At 43.6% G+C, this 24,787-nt stretch overlaps 2 long non-coding RNA genes across 5 annotated transcripts in view; one reads left to right on the forward strand and one right to left on the reverse strand.

Annotated features, from left to right (window-relative positions):
* LOC115845398 (uncharacterized) overlaps window positions 1–9,736 on the forward strand; it is a 94,964-nt gene extending 85,228 nt beyond the window's left edge. For 2 of the 3 annotated variants that reach the window (XR_009560361.1, XR_004036439.2), the window contains 3 exons: window positions 982–1,210; window positions 2,293–2,536; window positions 7,792–9,736. This is a non-coding gene — a long non-coding RNA (uncharacterized lncRNA). Of the gene's footprint in view, window positions 1–981; window positions 1,211–2,292; window positions 2,627–7,791 lie in introns of all 3 variants that reach the window. The other variant, XR_009560360.1, reaches the window with a different exon arrangement.
* Window positions 256–7,687, reverse strand: LOC115845396 (uncharacterized). 2 transcript variants are annotated; one of them, XR_009560363.1, is made up of 5 exons: window positions 7,116–7,687; window positions 5,299–5,423; window positions 3,692–3,880; window positions 3,112–3,357; window positions 256–2,694 (listed from the first exon to the last, which is right to left on the reverse strand). It is a non-coding gene; the product is annotated as an uncharacterized lncRNA (long non-coding RNA). The 2 variants fall into 2 exon arrangements; XR_009560362.1 differs by having other exon boundaries at window positions 3,692–5,423.
* Window positions 9,737–24,787: the final 15,051 nt, after the last annotated feature.

Here is a 24,787-nt window from a genome sequence, read left to right on the forward strand (position 1 = left end):
AGATTAGTGAAGAACACTACTCCTTAAATCACGTTTAATTTTGATGAAACTGATCCCTATTAGAAAAGAATGTCCTCCAGGACTTATATCTCAAAAGAAGCCCCAGGGCTCAAGGGCAGAATGCAGCCTGCAAATATTCAAGCTAAGGTTTAGTGGGGGCTAATATTTTGCTAATGTTGACATTGTTTTTGTTTGTTAGTGCTTGGGTTACAAAATTGCATAGGTTTTTTTGAGTGGTCTGCCCAGCCCTATTTTTTTCCCAGCAGCCCAGTTTTTTTCAGTGGGCTATTTTGTAGACCATGGAGCTTTTCAGGAACACATAGGTAGTGTTATAGCAGGGACATCTGTATACGTTCCCTTTCCGTCTAATGTTTATTTCTGAACAAAATCTAAGCAATACAAAATGTAATAATGAAAACAATGGTTCACATTTATTGTGTACTCTTTCCAAGTGAGTCAACCCTCATTTAATTCTCAACAATCCTGTGAACCAGGGGCTGCTGTTACACCCATTTTATAAATGCGGAAACAGATGTATAAATAACAATTTATAATTTGTAAATTATAATTTAATATAAATTATAAATTTATAGATTTATAAATGAGTAAACTGAGATTAACTTGCCCAAGGTCACACAGCTAGAAAGTAGTAGAGTGAGAATTTAAAAACCTGTGCATTTTCTGTGCATTGAACCACACATCACATTGTTTTGTCAGTCTTTTAGCATACCTGGGATTATACTTAAATTGTTTAATTTTACAGGCACTGCCCTATTTAGACAGGCCATGTAAAGGAAAGCTGTTAGTAATTCACAGCTATTTACATTTCACAAGACTTGTGTTCCATTCCAAGAGATCAGGCTCATCAATTATTTGCATTTGGTAACATGTTAATTATACAGATAATTAGCCTTGAGACTAGACTTGAACATGAAAGTATAATGAACAGTTTTGCTAATTGCTCTTTTCTGTTATGGACAGTCCTTGATCTGAAGTATTAAGAGCTCCAATATTCAGCTTGCTAAATTCTCCTAACTTTCACTTCGTGGAAAAGTCCAAATCAAGGATGACAACTAGATTTCCTCTGTCATGCCAACTCTAACCCGTTGATCATGACTACTGCGAGCACCGTGTTGAGAAGCTTTGGAGGGGGCGCGGCATCTGGGCCCCAGGGGCATTGCGTGGTGCTAGATGAGTCTGTTCACCACAGGTGAGTGTGAGTTCACAGCCTGTGAGCCAGAGAGCTGCCATCTCTGGCCTGAGTGTTGGGAAACTTACTTCCGCCTTGGAGGTCATAGCTTCTTACTTCCTGCTCCCTTGGACAGTCCTACGAGTAAGCTGTGTTCTGGGCTAGGAGTATCAAAATGAACCAGACATGGATTGTCTCCTAATAAGAAAGGCATAGATGGCCATACACAAATTAAAAGGTACTAAGTGCTCTAAAAGCAATAGATAGTGTGACACAAGGGATCAGAGGAGAAAATGCATTGTTTATAGTAACAGGGAGGCTGGGGCAGAGATGGCTCAAGTGTCCCCCCTTTGAGGTGAGCCTTACAGGATAGGTAGCAATGGGCGGGGGCTGAAGTGAGGAAGGCTCAGCGTTTTTTCCCTTTTTTGGGCAGATGATGAATCACCTGCTGTAGAGAAAAGAAGGAAATGTGAACTAGGGGCATGTACAAGGGAAGAATTCAGTGTGCCTGGAATGTAGGAAAATAAAGGAAGGTAAAGTCGGGAAACAAGGGCAGGCCCAGGTTGCGAAGGGCCTGGGAACACCAGATTAGGAATGCTTTAGAACAATATCTCTCAAGGTGTGTCCACAGGATGTTCATAGTTTTCACGTAATAAAAGGATCCTGTTGTCAACTGTTACTGGATTAAAAACAGGTTTCTATATCACAGGAGTTTGAGCTTCTAAAATGCTAATGTACACTATGAATTTCCAAGAGGGACTTGCAGTTTGCAAAAATCATAGTGATCACAGAATGTTTTTCTTGGAGCACCTCATGAGGTTAGGGTTCTGCGGGAGCTTTATGCAAGGAATGATACCCACAGAGTACATATTCAACATTACCTGCTAATTGACCAACTGACTGATCTTCTAGGAACCTGTACTAGTGTTACAGGGATACAGAGAAAATTATTTGCCCCGGAGGAGGCATCAACCCTCTCCCTCCCTCTCTGTTATCCCTTCTGCTTTATTGTCATAAGGATCTGTCTTCAGCCAGGCTCAGTTGTACTACTCTCACTCCTGAGGCTCAGATCCCCTTCCTGATAAAGCCTTGCCTTGTTTCAGGGCTCTGAGGGTGCCCTGTTTTAAATCGCCTATCTGTCATCCTGGAGCCCAGACGTGCTGCCTGCCTTGCCCTCAGCTGCCTGATGTCCCAGCCCGCCTGGACTCTTTCTTAGCCACTGCTCTGATGTCCACATACTTGGAGTGCTTCCGGTCCTCCTGGTAAACCTCGAGATATCCCGTCTCCAGCCAGTCACAGCCCTGGGGTGACTGTGGATCTGGCTTCTGCTACCTGTTCAGAAATGAGGTACCTGTGTGCTACCTGCTGGGGGAGCTGAGTTCATGTGTGTCTGGTAAACATCCTTCTTCCGCCTTTCCTGGTTGTCACTGCTTCCAGGTGAGATTCCATCATTCTGCTTGGGAGGGATGAGCAAGCAACCTCTAAGTGTATCATTTAATTATCCCCTGCGGAAGAGAAAAATTCTAGCAGTGACACATTAGAGCTGCAACCCTGAGAGGCTTGAGTCAGGTGGGATCCCCCGACAATCTAGAAGGGGCAGTGAAACCTCTAAGTGTTTAGAGCTCATCCGGCCCTTCTGGGTGTTGAACAAGAAGCCAACGGGGGTGAGATCAAATGAGGCTGGGTGAGTGGGCAAAACCTTGGCAGATAAACTTTGCTGAGAATAAGGGCGTGACAGGGAGGAAAAGTACGAACTATAGAAGGTGAGACGCTGCCCACTACAAACCAGCTGTTGTGACCCAGAAAAAAGGACTTGGGGTTCAGTGCAAGAGTGTGCAGCAAAGACTCTGGCCCCCAAAGTCCTACCAGTTTTGCAAAATTATTAGGAAGAATGAGGAACAAAAACACACAGAAAATATTACCTTTATAGGGAACGTATAGCTCCGGTTGATGCATTATAAGAAAGAAAGAATGGAGGTGACAAGGCATTTGAAGTGGTCCAAACTAGACAGGCTTCTGTTTGAGGCCAGGGTGTTTTCCAAATGGCTGTAGTGCTTGTCTTTAACAAGACAGATGGTTCTTCTGACTGTCTAACGCAGGGTTTCTCAAGCTCGGCATACTGGCACTGTGGGCAGGATACTTCTTTGGTGTTGGGGGCTGTCCTTTGCCTAAACATCGTAGGATGGTTAGCAACACCTCTGGTCTCTGCCCCCTGGTTATCAATAACATCCCCCTCCCCCACCACTATGACAACCCAAAATGTCTGCAGACCTTGCCAGATGTCACCTGGGGGGCAAAATCATCCCTGGTTGAAAACCACAGCTGTAACTCAAGGGGGCTATATGGTCTCCTTGCCTTTCTACCCAAAACCCAACAAACCAATTCACTCCTCCCAGGAATGTCAGCCAAGGAGAAGTGGTCCAGTGACACCTGTGGGTGGAGCCTAGCTTTTCTGGTTTGGGGGAGGGAATGCAGCACACAGATTGCTGGCCCTGCACTTACTTGATGCCCCCACAAGACGTGAAAAATGTAGAGCTTTCAACGTGCAGATGGCTCGCGCTGCTTAATTTCCAGCCGAAAGCGTGCTAACATTTTCCTCCCTCTTTCTGCCTGCAAGCCCGCCAGGAGCAGTGAAGGCATTAACAGGGAGCGGTTGCCCTTTCCCGCATCCTTATCGCACACTATTTTATTCTAAAGAGACAAAGTAGAAAGAATGTAACATATGATTCTGACTACACTTTTTTTTTTTTAACTGTCTGCTTTTCCTAGTGACTAGAGCATAGGAGCTGGTTGCTAAGCAACTGGGAAACTGCAGGCTCCTGTACTGGCCATGCTGGTTTCGGAAATGAGCCATAAAAGGAATTCCCCAGTGAGAAGGGATCCCATACCATTGCCTGGTTGCCATGGACACCATATATAAGTGATGGATCCTGGGTTATAGGCCCTGCTTAAGAAAAAATGTTACCCCTGTTTAAGGCTTGAATGGTATAAGAAAGGGATGGAAGCTGTCTTCCTCCACATTATCCACGTGGGCACTTCCCGGCCTCTTCCCCACGTGCTCCCCCTAAAGAGAGGTCTGAATCTAAGTGGCTGAGACATTCCATCCAATTTCAGCTCTGCTCTTATTTAATATGTTCCAGTCTTTGCTAGCGTTGGAAGGGAGTCTGCAATCTGGAGAACAAATTTTTAAGCAAGAAAAGATGCCTCGGGTGGCAGACAGGCTGTCTATCATCCACCCCTGTTTGGGGGCCACACAGCGCCCAGATCAAGCACAAGGGCAACTCTCTCTGTTCACAGGTTCTATTGGAATTTTGCAAAACGAGATTAGTGGGGAAAAAGACAATAGCTGTGACTCCAAAATGAAATTGGCATGTCATGCAGAGCGAGGCACACAATGGGCCGCTGCAATTCTGTCAGAAATTAGAAACAGACTTCAGATAATAGGAGTGAAAAACGTGAGGCAAATTTAAAGACGTGGAGCTTAACATACAAAGATGTGCGGGTTTAACCGGGCTTCATACACTAAACAGTAGAAGAGATGGGCCTTGTTGTAACCTCACAGGCTACATCTTCACGGACAGAAGACTTGAGACACTAGACTCTAAGCCCAAAGCCTCCCAGATGAGGAGACTGAAGCCCAAACAGTAGCAGCGATTTGCTCAAGGTCATAGAAGACACACATTTCTGAGTGGGGGTCTGTAAAGGACAACCCTGCATTTTTAATATTGCTGCATAAAAAATTACCCCCAAACTTAGCAGCTGAAAACAACACAAACATTTCACTACTATATATAAAATAACCAATAAGGACCTACTCCATAGCACAGGGAACTACACTCAATATTTTGTAATAACCTGTAAGGGAAAAGAATCTGAAAAAAATACATATGTATAACTGAATCACTTTGCGGTACACCTGAAACTAACACAATATTGTAAATCAACTGTACTCCAATTGGAAAATAAAAGTTATCTTACAGTTTCTGTGGTTCAGGAATCCAGGAGCATCTTAGCTGGGTGCCTCAGACTTGGGGTCTCTCACCGACTACAGTCAAGATATCGGAGGGGCTGCAGTTGTTTCCAGGCTCCACGGGGGGAGGATTACTCACGTGGTGGTTAGCAGACCTCAGGTACTTGCTGGTTGTTGGCTGGAGATTTCAGTTCCTCGTTACATGGGCCTCTCCGTAGGTCAGTTTACAACATGGCAGCCAGCTTCCTTATAGTCAAAGAGCACCTAAGGTGGAAGCCAAAGCTTTTTTTAACCTAAGCGTAGAAGTGATGTCCTATCATTTTGGTCATATTTTATTCATTAGAATTGACTTACAAGGTCCATCCTGTACCAAAAGGGAAGGGATTCCACGAGGGCATGGAGACCAGTAGGTGGGGACCACTGGCCATTGCAGAGGCCGCTGACCACAATAACCAAGTATGCTTCCAGGATCCAAGGTGGCAGAGGGGAGAGCAAGGGGGCCTAGGAAGGGGCAGCTCAAGGGAGGTGATAGATAAATACGAGGAAAAGAAATATATAGTAGCAGAGAAGAGAAAGAGAACCTGGTAGAATGGGAACAGAGAAATGGTGGAGGAAGGGAATCAGGGAGTTGGAATGAGGGACATAAGCTGTAAGAAAAGAGAAAATAGTTCCTAGGTTTTGGCACCAAAAACAAACAAGAGAAGTGAAAATAGGATGGAGGATGAATTGGGAGTGGCAACAGGGGAAGAGAGCTGGGAAGCAAGGAGCAAAGAGCTCAAGCAGACAGTGTAAGAGCCCTGAGGGCACAGGGTCTCGTTCCTCAGATCCCCACAGAGCCTTGCACTATCTTCAGCAGGTATTCAGAAAACTCTGTGGCACCAAACATTTACTTCTCCTGAATCCAGTGAGAAATTCTGCTGCTTTCTTAACTAACTTCATGCAAAGTGAGAAAAGACTGGCTCTCTCTCAGCCCAGCTCTTGACTCCCTGTTTGACTCTGGGTCAATGACTTAACCATTCTGGAATGTAGGATCCTTATCAGCAAAATAGACAGGTTGGCTGGATGATCTTTAAAGCTTTTTCTAGCTCTGAAACCTCACAAATTACATATCAGGGCCTAGAATTAGGAGTCAGAGTAGAAAAAGTCCATGGATCTGTTACAGATACAGGCTGCCACTTAGGTCTGACACAAAACTGAGCTGAATTCCATTTTACCAAGATGGTAGGCCATCAATATGCCTCTCAAGGGAAGTTCAGCTCCACTCTTTTGTGGCATCTGTGTGCCATAGAGACTCCATGAGCTTAATTCTCCTCAGCACCAAGATCCCCCTCTGATGCTGTGTTAGGAACTTAGACTCATCAACCCTCAAAACAGTAGGAAACCAACCAGGGCATGATTGGTTCAGCTGCCAGAGTGCCATTAGGAATAAAGACAGTAGCAGGAGTCACCAGGAACACGAGGGTCCAGGGCCTCCAAGATATGGGAGTTAGGATGCCTGGATTTAATCACTCTTTTCAGTTGTCAGTGTTTGGAGCTGGTACCTATGAATAAAGGACAGCACCCCATACCTCTGTTTGACCCCTGCCCTCTTGGGCAAGTTACAAGTGGTCTGCCTGCCACACCATGGTCCATGAGGTAACAAAGGATATACAGGCACTTTGAAAAAGCATCTAAGATTAGCCTTTGCTAATCATGGCAATCCACTGATGGTGGAATAAAAACAATCTCGAGAATAAAGGCTGTATATATTTGCTTCTATATCCTCCATCCACTGAAGATGACGGATGGGAGCATTTTGAAAAGGCTTGATATTAATCTATTGGTCGTGGCCACTGGTTCCATTTCCTAGTATTTCTGTATAAAGAAAATATTTTGAAGGAAAGACTTCACTTTCCTAATAATAAGTCTCTCAGAACCTTTTCTGATTTGCAGAAAATGCATCTAGAAGACACTTACCGATAAAGAAGAGTTGTTGCAGTGACACTCAGGAGCAATGGAGAAGCCACCTCCTCACACACATTCTGAGAATCCAAGTGTAGCAGATGTGCTGGTGTCCTGCCCACAGCCGTTTACGTTTCAGCCACTTACATTTGTCTTGGCTTCCAACTGCCAGCATTTACCATCCAAGAGCTTTCTTGGATTTCGATAGCCCCTCCCCAAGTAGAAGGTAGAGCGCTAGGATATTATTACCCACCCGCTCCCCAGAAGCAGCCCTCCAACAGTGACTGAGGGAGCCAGTATATAAACGCCCCAGGTTCTTCGCCCTCAGGTGGCACAAATCTGAGGTGTGTCTTTCCACTGTTTCCTAGAGACCTCCCGCAGGACTGAGCAGCCCTTGCCTAAGTAGTAACCTGCTCCATGACATACCTTGTGTTGACTTTCCTTCCCTTCCCACTATCAACTCCCTCTCCTACTGGTGTTCCCTGGCATGAACTCCCTAATACACCATTTGCACTTAAACCCTTATCTCAAGGTCTGCTTCTAGGTGAACCCAAATTTCTGCTAGGGCAATAGGAAGGAACAGGAAAAAAAAAAAAAAAAAAAAAGACTTATTTAAGAAGGATTTCTGTAAGCACTGTGCTCCCCTGGTGCATTTAAGAGTTTGTTTACCGCTCATTACCTTCCTTTACAGAAACGCTATGGGACAGATTAGGTAAGAAGTGCTACCAGCGAAAGACCGGCCAGAAATGAAGATGAAGCATCTCTGAAATGGTCAAGGAGGTTGCTAGGAGTATTGACTCGATTTACAAAACTTCTGTTTACAAAACTTCTGTTTACTCACGACTTTCCCGGTAGGAGAAAGGCAGGATGCCTGTAGTGATAGCCAACTGCAGCATCCCTAGAGACGCATGTCCACGGAGTCATCCGGAAAAACACACTGGGGACAAGGGGCTTTTCAGAGGAGACAGTGCTGGAGCTTGGCGGTACCCACACTGGATTGTCTGGTTTTCCTCCAGCAGCATTTGGTCCCGAGGCTGCCCCGCGGCAGAGGAGTGGGGGCAGGGAGAGCCGAGACACCAAAGCTTGAAGGGCAGCTGAATAGGAAGCAGCTTACAGCATGTGGGCTCAATTTTCCTCAAAAAGCTCATAATATAACTGTCAAAAATGGCACTATGAACCCCAATTGTAAGGTAATTATGTTCAGTCCCAAATTCAACACAATAAACGTTATTTGCTCGCAAGCCCTAGCAACCATCTCATAAGGGGGAGAAAAATACTGTACAAAAAACAAAATGTAAACTCACAAGGCAGTAATAAAACAGGCACACAACTATTCATTTCAAGTCTATTTTGAAAAGCCTTTGATAATACCAGTAATTCCCCATAAAGCTCATAGTCTCCTGCCACAGTTCCCTGCTGGAGATAGAAAAAGGTTTTGCTGTTCTACAGTCATTCCATTTAAGGAGATAAAGTCCACTTTCTTTCCCAATTTTAAATGTTTTTCATTCTTAAAAAAAAGTTAAATCCCTAACCACCTCTATCCAGCTAAGCCTACCACCTAGGCAGGGCTCAGGGGCAGTATCCATGTGACTACTTCTTGCTTTGCACAACAAAATTCATTCAGTGGTCTTAACAAGGTGCTTAAATGGAGTCCAAGAGCCTTGTCCACAAGGTACTGAAACGTTCCCCAAAAGGTAGAAAATTCAACCAACCGTCTGCCCATTTCTAAATATTCTGATGCTTCTGAGCACGCAGGCCAGGCGGTCTCCCTTTTACATCCTGGCTGACACGAGGGAGGCTGAGCAACTCCTCCGGGCACCGCTGGCAGGTGTACCTACAACAGAGGAAGGAAGGGGTAGGGGCTTGAGATACACCTTTGGTTGTAAGAACAGAAACCTACTTAGACAAGTAAGAGGGTGATGGTTATATCCTCTCATGGACCCTGAGGAAAAGCTGAGCAGTCGGGCCTTGGGGAGAGCGGGAACCAGCAGCAATTTTGGTGGGGGAGTGAAGTGGCAGGGAAAGGACAGGCAGGGCCGTGTACAGGGACAGAGGCCCCTAGAAGGGACTGGGCATGTGGGTAATTAGTCCCTTTAATACAGGAAGACAGAAAGGAAAAGAAAGAAGAACAGATGGTGGGGGATGAAGTAAAATAATAGGAACCAAAGTGAAAAGGAAGATAAGCATTAACTGAGGAGTGAAGAAATGTTATCAACAAAAGTTTCAGCCAGCAGTCAGCAGCTCCCTGGTGCTGAAGGTCAGCCCGTCCCCTTCAATCAATCAACTAAAGCTTAGACTCTGCCTACTGTCCGAGCCCCTTCATGGACATGCATGTACCCACAGCTTAAGAGTCCCCTAATTTTGTTGTTTGGAGAGACACTTCTTTGGGAAACAACCCCAGTGTTCTTATTTGCTGCAAGTAATAATAAACCCTTCGTTCTCCCGGGGCGGGGGTGGGGGGATCAGCTGTCCCTAATGTAGAACCAGCCTGTGTAGTACTGCAAATACAAAGCCCTTCTAATTTACCCACGTTGGTCATTCTGAGTTACATGATTTATATTCTGATTTTACGGACTAACTGTAAAGAGAGAAAGTTGTATTCATTGAAAGGATGTGTATGATCTCGAAGAAGTCCACGTACTTTTCACGCTTCAGTTTTAAAAACTTGGCTTATACATACAATAAACGTAATCCGTAATTGTATTGGGGGCACACTGATGTTTCTTGCTACAACTGATGTGAACATCAGTTTACTTCACTAGGTTTATCTTTACATATATGGCATCAATTCTTTGTCCCAAGGTGTATGCCCTAAACTTTAATAAATCGTTGTTTCAATTCCACTTCAACTTTATCAGAAACGTTTCCTGAACACCTATGATGTTAAAAGCACTGTTTTAAGCACTTATGTTGTTACAAAGTCGAATAAAACATAGCCCTGTCTTTATGGATCTTGTCATTTGAAAGTGGAGGAAGTGAGTGGAAGGGGAATTAGGCACAATCCCCTATAGACATAAATCCCCTAATTTATGTCTATAAATTAGACCTATACACAAGTGACTATAAGACAAGACTATGTCTATACTACTCTACCCAGCAAGGCTCACGTTCAGATTCAGCAGAGAAATCAAAAGCTTTACAGACAAGCAAAAGCTAAAAGAATTCAGCACCACCAAACCAGCCTTACAACAAATGCTAAAGGAACTTCTCAGGGTTGGGGGGCAGTGGAGGGGAGGCCACAACTAGAAACAACAAAATGACAAATGGGAAAGCTCACCAGTAAAGGCAAACATAAAGTAATAGTAGGAAATCACCCCCACACAAATATGATATCAAAACCAGCAACTGTGAGGAGAGTACAAATGCAGGAAATGGGAATTGCATTTGAAATTAAGAGACCAGCAACTTAAAACAACATTGTATATATACAGGCTACTGTATCAAAAACCTCATGGGAAATGCAAACCAGAAAACTACAATAGGTACACAAACAAAACAGAGAAAGCAACCCAAACACAACGCTAAAGATGGTCATCAATCCACAAGAGAACAAAAGAGGAAGGGAAGAAAAAAGAGCTACAAAAACCTAAAGCAATTAAGAAAATGTCAATAGGAACATATATATTGATAATTACCTAAATGTAAATAGATTAAATGCACCAACCAAAAGACAGACTGGCTGAATAGATACAAAAACAAGACCCATATATATGCTATCAACTAGAGACTCACTTCAGACCTAGGGACACATACAGACTGCAAGTGGAAAAAGATATTACATGCAAATGGAAATCAAAAGAAAGCTGGAGTAGCAATACTTATATCAGAAAAAATAGACTTTAAAATAAAGACTGTTACAAGAGACATGGAAGGACACTGCATAATGATCAAGGGATCAACCCAAGAAGATATAACAATTGTAAATATACATGCACCCAACATAGGAACACCTCAATATATAAGCCAAACGCCAACAGCCACAAAAGGGGAAATAGTAACACAATAGTGAGGGACTTTAACACCCCACTTACACCAATGAACAGATCATCCAGACAGAAAACTATTAAGGAAACACAAGCCTTAAATGACACATGAGGGCTTCCCTGGTGGCGCAGTGGTTGAGAGTCCGCCTGCCGATGCAGGGGACACAGGTTCGTGCCCCGGTCCGGGAAGATCCCACATGCTGCGCAGTGGCTGGGCCCGTGAGCCATGGCCGCTGAGCCTGCGCGTCTGGAGCCTGTGCTCCGCAACCGGAGAGGTCACAACAGTGAGAGGCCCGCGTACAGCAAAAAAAAAAAAAAAAAAAAAGACACATGAGACCAGATAGACTTAACTGATATTTATAGGACACTCCATCTGAAAGCAGCAGAATACACTTTCTTCTCAAGTGCACATGGAACATTCTACAGGACAGATCACATCTTGGGCCACAAATCAAGCCTCGGTAGATTTTAAAACTTGAAATCATATCAAGCATCTTTCTGTTCTGACCACAATGCTATGAGATTAGAAATAAATTATAGGAAAACTGTAAAAAACACAAAACATGGAGGCTAAACAATGTTACTAAACAACCAATGGATCACTGAAGAAATCAAAGAGAAAAAAAAATACCTAGAGACAGGGGCTTCCCTGGTGGCACAGTGGTTGGGAGTCCACCTGCCAATGCAGGGGACACGGGTTAGGGCCCTGGTCTGGGAGGATCCCACGTGCCGTGAGGCAGCTGGGCCCATGGGCCATGGCCACTGAGCCTGCGCGTCCGCAGCCTTTGCTCTGCAGCGGGAGAGGCCGCAGTGGTGGGGGGGCCCGCGTATCGCAAAAAAAACCCAAAACAAACAAACAAAAAAATACCTAGAGACAAATGACAACAAAAACACGATGATCCAAAACCTATGAGATGCAGCAAAAACAGTTCTAAGAGGGAAGTATATAGCAATACAGTCTTACCTCAGAAAACAAGAAAAATCTCAAACAACTTAACTTTACACCTAAAGCAACTAGAGAAAGAAGAACAAACAAAACCCAAAGTTAGTAGAAGGAAAGAAATCATAAAGATCAGAGCAGAAATAAATGAAATAGAGACAAAGAAAACAATAGAAAAAATCAATGAAACTAAAAGCTGTTTCTTTGAAAAGATAAACAAAATTGATAAACCTTCAGCCAGACTCATCAAGAAAAAGAGGGTGAGGGTGATGGCTCAAATCAATAAAATTAGAAATGAAGGGGCTTCCCTGGTGGTGTAGTGGTTAAAAATCCACCTGCCCATGCAGGGAACAGGAGTTCAATCCCTGGTCCGGGAAGATCTCGCATGCCGTGGAGCAACTAAGCCCATGAGCCACAACTACGGAGCCTGTGTGCTGCAACTACTGAAGCCTGCGTGCCTAGGGCCTGTGCTCTACAACAAGAGAATCCACCACAAGGAGAAGCCCACGCACTACAACGAAGAGTAGCCCCCACTTGCTGCAACTAGTAAAAGCCCGCACGCAACAATGAACACACAATGCAGCCAAAAAAAAGAAAAGGAAAACACATTTACAAATGAAAAAGAAGTTACAATGGACACCACAGAAATACAAAGGATCATAAGAGACTAGTATAAGCACTATATGCCAATAAAATGGATAACCTAGAAGAAATGAACAAATTCTTAGAAAGGTACAACATTCCAAGACTGAGCCAGGAATAGAAAATAGAAACAGACCAATCACAAGTACTGAAATTGAAACTGTTATTTAAAAACTTCCAACAAACAAAAGTCCAGTACCAGATGACTTCACAGGTGAATTCTATCAAACATTTAGAGAAGAGTTAACACCTATCCTTCTGAAACTCTTCCAAAAAAATTGCAGAGGAAGGAACACTCCCAAGTTCATTTTATGAGGCCACTATCACCCTGATACCAAAACCAGACAAAGATACCACAAAAAAATAAAATTACAGGCCAATATCACTGATGAACACAGACACAAAAATCCTCAACAAAATACTAGCAAACTGAATCCAACAACACATTAGAAGGAGCATACACTGTGATCAAGTGGGATTTATCCCAGGGATGCAACAAGGATTCTTCATTATTTGCAAATCAATCAATGTGATACAACACATTAACAAATTGAAGAATAAAAACCATATGATCATCTCAATAGATGCAGAAAAAACCTTTTGACAAAGTTCAACACCCATTTATGATAAAGACTATCCAGAAAATGGGCATAGAGGGAAACTACCTCAACATCATAAAGGCCATATACGACAAACCCACAGCAAACATCATTCTCAATGGTGAAAAACTGAAAGCATTTCCTCTAAGATCAGGAACAAGACACGGATGTCCACTCTCGCCACTTTTATTCAACATAATTTTGGAAGTCCTGGCCACAGCTATCAGAGAAGAAAAAGAAATAAAAGGAATCCAAATTAGAAAAGAAGAAGTAAAACTGTCACTGTTTGCAGATGACATGTTCCTATACATAGATAATCCTAAAGATGCCATCAGAAAACTACTAGAGCTTATCAATGAATTTGGTAAAGTTGCAGGATACAAAATTAATACACAGAAATCTCTTGCATTCCTATACACTAACAATGAAAGATCAAAAGGAGAAATTAAGGAAATAATCCCATTTACCACTGCATCAAAAAGAATAAAATACCTAGGAATAAACCCACCTAAGGAAGCAAAAGACCTGTACTTAGAAAACTATAAGATACTGATGAAAGAAATCAAAGATGACACAAACAGATGGAGAGATATACCAGTTCTTGGATTGGAAGAACCAATACTATCAAAATGACTATACTACCCAAAGCAATCTACAGCTTCAATGCAATCCCTGTCAAATTACCAACAGCCTTATTCTCAGAATTAGAGCAAAAATTTTTACAATTTGTACGGAAACACAAAAGACCCAAGTAGCCAAAGCAATCTTGAGAAAGAAAAATGTACGTGAAGGAATCAGGTGCCCTGACTTCAGACCATACTACAAAGCTACAGTCTTCAAAACAATATGGTACTGGCACAAAAAAAGAAATATAGATCAATGGAACAGGATAGAATGTCCAGAGATAAACCCATGCACCTGTGGTCACCTAATCTATGACAAAGGAGGCAAGAATATACAATGGAGAAAAGACAGTCTCTTCAATAAGTGGTGCTGGGAAAACTGGACAGCTACATGTAAAAGAATGAAATTAGAACACTCCCTAACACCGTACACAAAAATAAACTCAAAATGGATTAAAGAGTTAAATGTAAGTCTGGGTACTATAAAACTCTTAGAGGAAAACATAGGCAGAACACTCTCCGACATAAATCGCAGCAAGATTTTTTTTTTTTTTTTTTTTTTGCGGTATGTGGACCTCTCACTGCCGTGGCGTCTCCCATTGCGGAGCACAGCCTCCGGACGCGCAGGCTCAGCGGCCATGGCTCATGGGCCCAGCTGCTCCACGGCATGTGGGATCCTCCCAGACCGGGGCATGAACCCATGTCCCCTGCATCGGCAGGCGGACTCTCAACCACTGCGCCATCAGGGAAGCCCAGCAAGATCTTTTTTGATCCACCTCCTAGAGTAATGAAAATAAAAACAAAAATAAATGGGACCTAATTAAACTCAAAAGCTCTTGCACAGCAAAGGAAACCATAAACAAAACGAAAAGACAACCCACAGAATGGGAGAAAATATTTGCAAATGAAGCAACCAGCAAGGAATTAATCTCCAAGATATACGAACAGCTCATGCAGCTCAATATCAAAAAAACAAACAACCCAGTCAAAAAAACAGGCAGAAGATCTAAATAGACATTTCTCCAAAAAAGACATACAGATGGCCAAAAAGCACATGAAAAGATGTTCAACATTACTAATTATTAGAGAAATGCAAATCAAACTACAACGAAGTATCACCTCACACCAGTCAGAATGGCCATCATCAAAAAAATCTACAAACAATAAACGCTGGAGAGGGTGTGGAGAAAAGGGAACCCTTCTACACTGTTGGTGGGAATGTAAATTGGTACAGCCACTATGGAGAACAGTATGGAGTTTCCTTAAAAAACTAATAGAAATAGAGCTACCATGTGATCTAGCAATTCCACTCCTGGGCATATATCCAGTGAAAACCATAATTCAAAAGGATACATGCTCCCCAGTGTTCATTGCAGCTCCTTTTACAATAGCCAGGACATGGAAGCAACCTAAATGTCCATCGAGAGAGGAATGGATAAAGCAGATGTGGTACAGGACTTCCGTGGTGGTGCAGTGGTTAAGAATCCACCTGCCAATGCAGGGGACACGGGTTCAAGCCCTGGTCTGGGAAGATCCCACATGCCGCGGAGCAACTAAGCCCATGTGCCACAACTACTGAGCCTGTGTTCTAGAGCCCACGAGCCACAGCAAGAGAAGCCGCTGCAATAAGAAGCCCGCGCACCGCAACAAAGAGTAGCCCCCGCTCCCCGCAACTAGAGAAAAAGCCCGTGCGCTGCAATGAAGACCCAACGCAGCTAAAAATAAATAATAAATTAATTAATTTTAATTAAATAAAAAAGATGTGGTACATATATACAATGGAGTATTACTCAGCCATAAAATAGAACAAAATAATACTGTTTGCGGCAACATGGATGGACCTAGAGATTGTCATGCTGAGTGAAGTAAGTCAGAAAGAGAAAGATATCATATGATATCACTTATATGTGGAATCTACAAAAATGGTACAAATGAACTTATATACAAAACAGAAATAGAGTCACAGATGTAGAAAACAATCTTATGATTACCAGGGTGGAAAGGGGAGGATGGAGGGATAAATTGGGAGATTGGGATTGACATATATACACTATTATATATAAAATAGATAACTAATAAGGACCTACTGTATAGCACAGGGAACTGTACTCAATACTCTGTAATGACCTATATGGGAAAAGAATCTAAAGAAGAAGGGATATATGTATATGTGTAACTGATTCACTTTGCTGTACAGCAGAAATACAACATTGTGAGTCAACTATACTCTAATTAAAAAAAAAAAAAAAAAAGAGTAGACAAGACTATTACCTGCTTCAACCCACATTGTTTAAACCTCTTCCAGCTCTCTGATCGGAGCCTTTGTCAGCCCCTCATCTGTTATACCTCCCAATCTTTCTATCTACATCTTACCCATCCTTTCCTGCTACTCATTCCATAACCATACCCTCTTGTGAGATCCTCCCGTAGCATGTGATCTCTTTGGAACCTCTGCAGCCTTTGTGTATTCCAGTGTGATGGAAGTTATCACTGGAGGTTAAGTGGTGCCTTTAAGATACGCTGAGTCAACGGACTCTGTGAACATGCCCCAGGGAAACCCTGAACACTGGAAATCTGCCTGAGCTGCTGGGCGCCCACACCACTTTTGCTACTCAGACACTTACTCTGCTCTCATTTCTGGTTTCATTTGGGACTTCACATTTCTGATTCCTCCCGTAAGAGTTCTCCATGCTTTGATCAGGCTGGAGAGAGAGTGTGTATGTGCACACACAAGTGCACCAAAGGGGAAACGATAACTGATGGGTTTGCCTTCATTTCTTCTCTTGCCTTCTTGTCCTCAGCTGCCTCTTAAAAATTCAGGTGCGGGACTGCAGGTGTTGAGGGGCTCACACACCTCCATCAGCCCTGCCCCTGGAGAGAGGCTTGGCCAAGGACAGGATGAGCCTGGTGCCTGTGGAGGTACTCTGTGGTTGGCCTTACAGGAGGGTGTATCATGCTGGAAACCCTGTCCTTGGAGATTTGGGTCCTGTAGCTCCTGCCTTTTTTCCCTCTGCCCCGATTCTGATGGTGATAGGGATCAAATGTATTACTGGCATCAGTGCTTGCCGATTACTCAAGGATCCTCACAGGACACCTCTGACCCGCAGCCCAAGTTCCATGGGGGTAGTAATAAACTCTTACTGCTTTGGAAGTGCAGCCCTCAGCTCAGACCCTGACCAAAAGCAGGTGATTCTTATCAGAGGCTGAAGGACAGGTTTTACCAGAGTTCCCATGCCCAAACTTGAAAAGCAAGTTCAGCTGCCCCTTACTCCACTCACTTGGGGTTCCATCCTGTTCTTGAGAAAGGGTCAAATGCTCTACCTCTTTAATGACTCTTGAGATCACCGTGTGGCCTAGTGACCACTGGCTGCTGGTCACTGAGGCTGACCAACTACGCTGGTTTCCTGGGACTTGGGATGTTCAGTGCTAAAACCAGGAAAGTCCCAAGCAGCCAGGGACAAGTTGATCAGTTTTTCAGAACTCTTGCTGTATTCAGAACCCTTGTATGTACAGGATAGTTTGTCCCCCGAGACTTGGATGGGGAAGGAGCAAGGAGGACCAGGAATTTTCATGATCACCATGTACCTGGACTGTATTCTAAGTCTTGTCAAAGTGGGATTTTGATAGTTATTTGTAGGTTGAGGACTGTATGACTGGTCCAATTGGGCCAGTCTGAACCAGTCTGGAACAACCAAACTTCCCTCCACCATCCACTCCTTCCTACAAGGTCATAAGGGAAGCTATACTCACTGAGGATAAAGTGAGGCAAAGGGACACTTACTCTGGCTGGCATTTTGGCCCCAAACCCTATCGTCAAACTCCAGTGAACTGGCTTGAGTCACTGATAGGGCTTCCTCTGGCTGAATCAGAACGAAAGCACAAGCCCAAACCTCAGGTCAAACCACGCCAACGTGAGGAAGAGCCGTGCCAGCAAAGTCACCTGTGAACAGAGCCAAAGAAGGAGGCAGGGGTACGTGGGAAAAAGAGTATTTGCCCCAATGGCCAAAACCAGGCGGGTCTCATGGCCAGGGCCGGGGGAGTACCAGTTGAGCCTGACACCAGGACCTCTTCTACCCCTCAACCCCCTGCAAGCACTGCCATCCAAAATCAGATAGCGACTGGGTCTCCAGGCCAGGCCTTATTTTTCTGGAATCCTTATAGGCACAGGATCCAAAGAGAGACTATGCATGTGCTCTGGGATCTTTAGCTATTTTTAAAGCTCTATCTCTATGTCTGTGGCCCATTAAAATGCTCTGATTTGACCAATTTGTTGAGCTTGCCTTCTTTGCGGGGGGAGATGAGTTTTCCTCTGCTTTGGAAACCATTATTGTGTAAGTATTCACAGGACTGGTGGCTAAGAGCCCCGAGCTTTAGTATTTTTAAAGATATCTGTGATTGGCTTAAGGTGAGACACTGAACTTCTCAGTTTCCTTGCCTATAAAATTGGACTAAATTTTGGGTACTAAGATTTCTTCCGGCTTTGTGATTCATCTCTCTCTCTCTCTCTCTCTCTCACTCACACACACACACACACACACACTTACTCTGCATCATTTCTGGATGTTAACTCCAAAAGCCATGCCAAACTATATTAGAGCCTGAGGTAAAAAGGAAAAATCAGTAGTACTTGTTCTCTATTTAAATACTGATATGTTGTTCATGGGTGTTTTTGCATTAATTTGGAGTTTAATGCACTATTTAAAATCTTAACTGCTTGGGACTTCAGGCAGTGGTTAAGAATCCGCCTGCCAACACAGGGGACATGGGTTCAATCCCTGGTCCAGGAAGATACCACATGCCGCAGAACTAAGCCCGTGTACCACAACTACTGAAGACCACACTCCCTAGAGCCCGCAGGCCGCAACTACTGAGCCCATGCGCCATAACTACTGAAGCCTGCATGCTCTAGGGCCCGCGTGCTGCATCTGCTGAGCCCCCGTACTGCAACTACTGGAGCCCACACACCTAGAGCCCGTGCTCCGTAACAAGAGAAGCCACCGCGATGAGAAGCCCGTACACCACACGAAGAGTAGCCCCTGCTCACTGCAACCAGAGAAAGCCCACGCGCAGCAATGAAGACCCAATGCAGCCAAAAATAAAAATAATAAAAAAAAAATTTTTTTAAGTCAGGACCATAGAGAAACTAATGGTCATGACAGATCATTTAAAAATAAATAAAATAAAATAAAATCTTAGCTGCTGGATTTTTGGTACCCCCTTAAATTGTGTGCCCAAGGCAAGGCCTCACTTGCCTCACCCTAGTTCCAGCCATGTTAGCCCCTCTCTCCCCCTGGGTGATGAGGGAAGAGGGACTGCCACAGACAGGCAGAAAGAAGAGACTAATTCAGCTCGCTCTATGAAGGTACCAGGGCCAGCGGTAAGGGTTATTTTATGATCGGTAACCCACCTATAATTTCCAGTTGTTTATTTTGTTTCCCCCAGACTAACAATTCTTTGAGTACGGGGACCCTCATATCTATTTTTTTTTATTCCTGCCCCCTGCATACCAAATGCCCAGCACAGAGTTAAGCACTGAATTATTGGAGCAAAATGACAAGACACACACTGAATTCTAGACTTCACACCCACCCTTCTCTTGATCTTCCAGAATACGACTATCTGTCATTAAAATTAGTTTTAAGTTCAGACAATAAAAACACAAGCAGCCGGAAAACCAGAAACGTAAAACAGTGGCGTTGGCGCAATGTTATCAGATAACGAGAAAGAAATTTGGGTTTTATTCCTCGATTTTTTCTTGCAGAGTCAAGAGGAGCAGAGGGAGGTAAGACCTAGACAAACAAGCCTCATGGGACTAAGATGATTCCAGAACGTGCTCACTCTGAGGAGGGTTACCATTCTTTGACCTAACAAACCAAAGAATGCCTGTTAACCACTGGCTTGAGGTAGGATCTGCAGGAAAACCTTCTAACCGCACTCACCGGGGCTTGGGATGGAGCTCAAAGGACTTAGTATTGCAATAGGATCTGTGAAAAGTCTGCATTAGAGGACATTTCAGAGGAATTTTATTTCATTTAATTAGATGCATTAATAAAAACTAATAGCTATAAAAATGGATACGTGCTGAAGTGCTGGCACGCCTTTATCAAAGTAAATAAGTGACAATTGGCGTTTGGATGCTATTGTGAGGGAAGGCACTGGACTGTATTCTCTACTTATTTGACCGCTAATTGGCTGTGTGCCCTTGAGCAAATCGCTTGCCCTCTCTATACTTCATTCTCTTTATCTGTAAAAGAAGGTGTTGGACTATTTGGTCCAGCTGCTAAGATCCCCTTCTACCTCTGATATTATATAGGAGGGGCGCTATTCAAGGGCTGAGGGAAAGTTTGTTTGTTAACTATTCCCTCCTATTGTCTTTCTGCCCTGTTGGCCTTTTTTCTTCGGGAGTGTCAAATTCTTAATTAGTAGGTTTCCAACCATGAAGAATACAAAGCTTTACTGTACATCTGGTTTTGGTTTTTTGCTTATTTGTTTTTGTACATTTGGGAAGAATGGAGGTTTACCTTTGAAAGCAGAGAAATAGAGCTCGCTTAGGAAATCAAACTGAAGTCACACCCCCCATGAAAATGAAATGGAAGCATGAAAGGTCCTGAAAATCTGGGACGCCATGCAAGGAAAGAACAAGAACCGTGTTGGTATTTTTTTTTTAAAAGATTCTCATTTTATTTGCAACATCTCTGTGCTTCCTTTGTGGATTGCTCCATCTTTTTCAACTCTACAATGAGCTATTTTAAGACTCTGTTTTCCTTCTCTACAGTAATACTGTTCAGATAGGCAATTTAATTGTCATCATACTTTTTCTTAGTCTTTCAAGACCTTTCATTATGGTGAAATAATTTTAGGCGCACCAAGCACAGATCCATTAAATACATTCCTTATTTCACTAACGAACTATTGTGGGTGGTAAAAATTAATTTCATTCCACCCATGATACTCACATATCTGTTCAATTTTTATAGCTGAGAAATGAAGGTTGCAACTAACTGAAGGCAAATGAGAGTCTCCTCTTAAAATGTTAAGTCTGTTGTTTCATTTATGCCAAGATGTATCCGAAGGAAAAAATCTATAAAAATACTTCACAGAATGAAAATGGCTCAGCAGTTCCAATCTCAGGGCGGACGCTGCAGAAGCTTTCCAGCCTGGATATGCTTAGGAATTAGAAGGCCCCTGTGTTAATGCACTGGAAGAAAATCTGAGCAGATGTGTTTAAGCTCATCCTAGTGGGCAAGTCATTTCCACGCTTGCATGGTACCAACAATATCAAGGTCCTGGGTTAAATCGCCACTCAGCTCAGCCAATGTCACTCAATTCCACAGCTCAGGCTGTGGCCCTGACACCTCCCTGCCATTTCACACACCCCTGTGGGAGGTCACAAATGAGAAGGGTAGGGGATGTGGAAGGAGTCAGTCAAACCCTTCCCTTCCAAGCTCAGGTCCTACTAACGAGGGCCAAGGAAGCCACCCTGACATTCAAGGGACAACACAGCATAACAGTGACGGGTCAGACCCATTAACTCTGGTTGGAAGGTGAACTGAAAAGGAAAACAGAAATCATCCCATCACACTGACAACAATAATGATCCCATTGGTAAGGGGTGTGGGTGCGGGGGATGTGCCTTTAGAGAAAAAGGGCAAAAGCCAGAGTTCTCTTTAGGGGGACAAGACAAGTGTCACAAGGCAAGAAAGGTCTAAGAACTGTCCCTGAAGATAAATACTTACAGAACCACCAAGGGCCTTGACTAATGTGAAATTGGGACTGACTGGTAAGTGCTTCCTTATTTACAACAAGTCCCTTCCAGAGCCAACTCTGACTTACTTAACATCAATGCCTCAGGTAGAAGAAGCGGTGCCGATTTTTCTTTAGTCAGATTTAATTCCAGTTTCTGCCTTCAAATGTGTGCAAACTGCTCCAAAGGGTGCCCCGAGCCTGGTGCTTGAACCCCGCTACTCCTTTTTCCTTCATCTCTTATTCTGCACTTTCTCATTTCTCTCCACCTTTCTTTCTAAAACCCAAATGGTTGACTGACGAGAGGACACGATCACTGATAAGAAGACAGTCAAAGAGGAAACGAGCAAAAAGCCCCCAAGTCACGTCCTGTGGCCCTGACATAAGTACTCAGGAGAGTCTGATGGAGTTCATACCAATGCTGAGTTTAGGGCTTAACAACATAACCAGGAAGATCACTGATGACTTTAAAGAAAAAATGAAGAAAAGGGCAATGAGAAGGCAGTTATATTTTTTCAGTCTATAAAAACCATGATTTCATTGTACTTCCATTTATACACTTACACACACACAACCTGATACCTTTATTTTTTTTTAATATATTAAATGGCAGCGAGCCATGTTAGACTGCAGAGAATTATAAGTGGAGTCTGCCTTAAAAAAGGGAAAAAAGAAGGTTTCTCTCAAGTGACAGTAAATTGGACAAATGCTATTTTTAGATGAAATATATCTAACTAATGTCCAGATGTGATTCTACCACATGAAGAGAAAAATGAATCTATCTAAAGCACTGAGCTGTACTTGAAAACATTTTGTAAAGATTTCTGGTAATAACGATTTATCATGGAAAGGCTTAGACACATGGTACTGACCGGCAGCCTCTGCAGCAGTTCCCTTGGGAACAACATCTGCACACATGGCTTCAACATGTAGATAATCCCAAGGTTTACATTCCTGATTTAATTGTTACTAACTCTCCAGGCTTGCAACTCACTGGCAGTGTATCTCCACATGAGCAGAAAGGAATAGGGGGAGAAGAACACACGAATCAGGATTTCTGTGCTCAGCCAGTGGGGTCCTCACGTGGCGGGTGTCATGAGAGATCATCTGCTTGTTCAAAGGATGCTGCTTCTGCTCCAGACATTTTTGGACGTCCGACTCATTCACTCAACAAGTATTATTTAAATGACCTCTTTTTTGTTTTTGACCTCACTGTGTGGCTTTCAGGATCTTAATTCCCTGACCAGGGATGGAACCCATGCCCACTGCCATGGAAGCTCAGAGTCCCAGTCACTGGACTGCCAGGGAATTCCCCCAACAAATATTATTTAAGTGCCTACAGTCTTCAAGCTGAGCATGAAGTGATGAGCAGAACAAACACAGCCCCTGCCATCATGGTTATAGTCTAGTGGAATTTCTTTTGGCCCAGATTACAAGTTACAAGAGAAAATCAAATCTTATTACTTCGCTGACACAAACAGTGGTGCCGTGTTAGATCACGAGCTTTGCTATTGTGCGTGACCCTGAATAACGTCTGGCCATTTGAAAAGTCAACCCCTGAAATACAGTCACTGAAGATGTTTAAAATAACATGATATTGGCTTTAAAATAAGAGTTACAAACAAATCACTGGGCAGTGGCATCATCACTGGAATAAAGGCATGGCCTCTCCAAGTGATTCTCTCTGCTGTTTCTGCTCCTACAAGGGAGTGAGGACATCTGCCTGAGGACAGCAGCAAGGTGGCAGGGAGGAAGCAGCAGCAAGGAGGAAGGTGGAGCAAGTAAGGCAGGTAAAGAATCCCTGGATAGAGGAGGGAGTACAGCTTTCATTGGGGGATAAAAGCAATAAATGAGGGGAGCTTCAGAGCTGAGCCCAGCTGCTTAAAAAACCTTGGCCAGGTTTGTAATGGAATCCATCAAAACAACTAGATGGGGAAGCGCAGGAACTGGCCTCACCTAGGGCCGGGGAAGGAAGTAGCTTCATGGGGCCACGGGCGTGTCAGGCACTTCTGCTCTTGGTAGGAGTGGCCACAACTACCTTAAAATCTTCAAGACTGTCTGATTGGCCCCACCATTGTCCCAAGAAGAGGATGAAGCCACCTAAGGATAACTATGTCCTCATTATGGACAGTCAATAAAAGGTGAAGATGGAACAGGGACTAATGACTTTATCTGACATGACTTTCTAATGATTTCTTAAATATCCAGCAGCTATGTGAAGTTGCACACATACGAAAAAGTCCTCTTTTTATAACTGACAAATCATATGCGCCATTTTGCAGTTTAAGTGGTTTTCATTTTCCGGTATTAGAGACGGATTTGCATGTAGCCCTCTAAACTCTCCTGCTCGAAGTCTCTCGCGAGTAGCCCACTCTGCAGAGAATAGCTGCAACCTGGGGTGTGCCTCGTAGGCATGAAATCGAGCCGTTGAAGATATCAGGCCTGTGACATCAGTTGCACTCACATTACCCTCTACAGCTCAACTAACCAGGACAGGCCAGAGCTGGCTTCCTTTCCCTCCTCAAGAGCCACCCCACTGGGATAATCTTTTAAGCCAGAAATATACTTATTGTGTGCTTCCCGGCACCTTGGGTGATGCTGTTCCCCTGTAGGGACTCTAATGGAGTTGATCTCTTGATCTCCACCCCAATGCCCTGCTTTACACGGGTGGTTTTAAAATACACCTCAAGTAAAGCAATTATACTCCAATAAAGATGTTAAAAAAAATAAAAAATACCTCAAATATACATCTATGGGATGGCCTGGTGGGTAGGACCAGACTTTCCCACTTGGGTATATACAGAGCTGCTATTTATTTATTTATTTATTTATTTATGGCTGCATTGGGTCTTCGTTGCTGTGCACGGGCTTTCTCTAGTTGTGGCAAGAGGGGGCTACTCTTCATTGCAGTGCACGGCCTTCTCATTGCGGTGGCTTCTCTTGTTGCAGAGCACGGGCTCTAGAGCTCAGGCTCAGTAGTTGTGGTGCATGGGCTTAGTTGCTCTGCAGCATGTGTGATCTTCCCGGACCAGGGCTTGAACCCGTGTCGCCCGCATTGGCAGGTGGATTCTTAACGACTGTGCCACCAGGGAAGTCCCTAGAGCTGCTATTTTTTTTTTTTTTTAAACCAGTTTCTTGGGCTTCCCTGGTGGCGCAG

The sequence above is a fragment of the Globicephala melas genome, chromosome 20 (assembly GCF_963455315.2).
Source record: "Globicephala melas chromosome 20, mGloMel1.2, whole genome shotgun sequence".
In the NCBI taxonomy this organism is placed as follows: Eukaryota; Metazoa; Chordata; class Mammalia; order Artiodactyla; family Delphinidae; genus Globicephala; species Globicephala melas.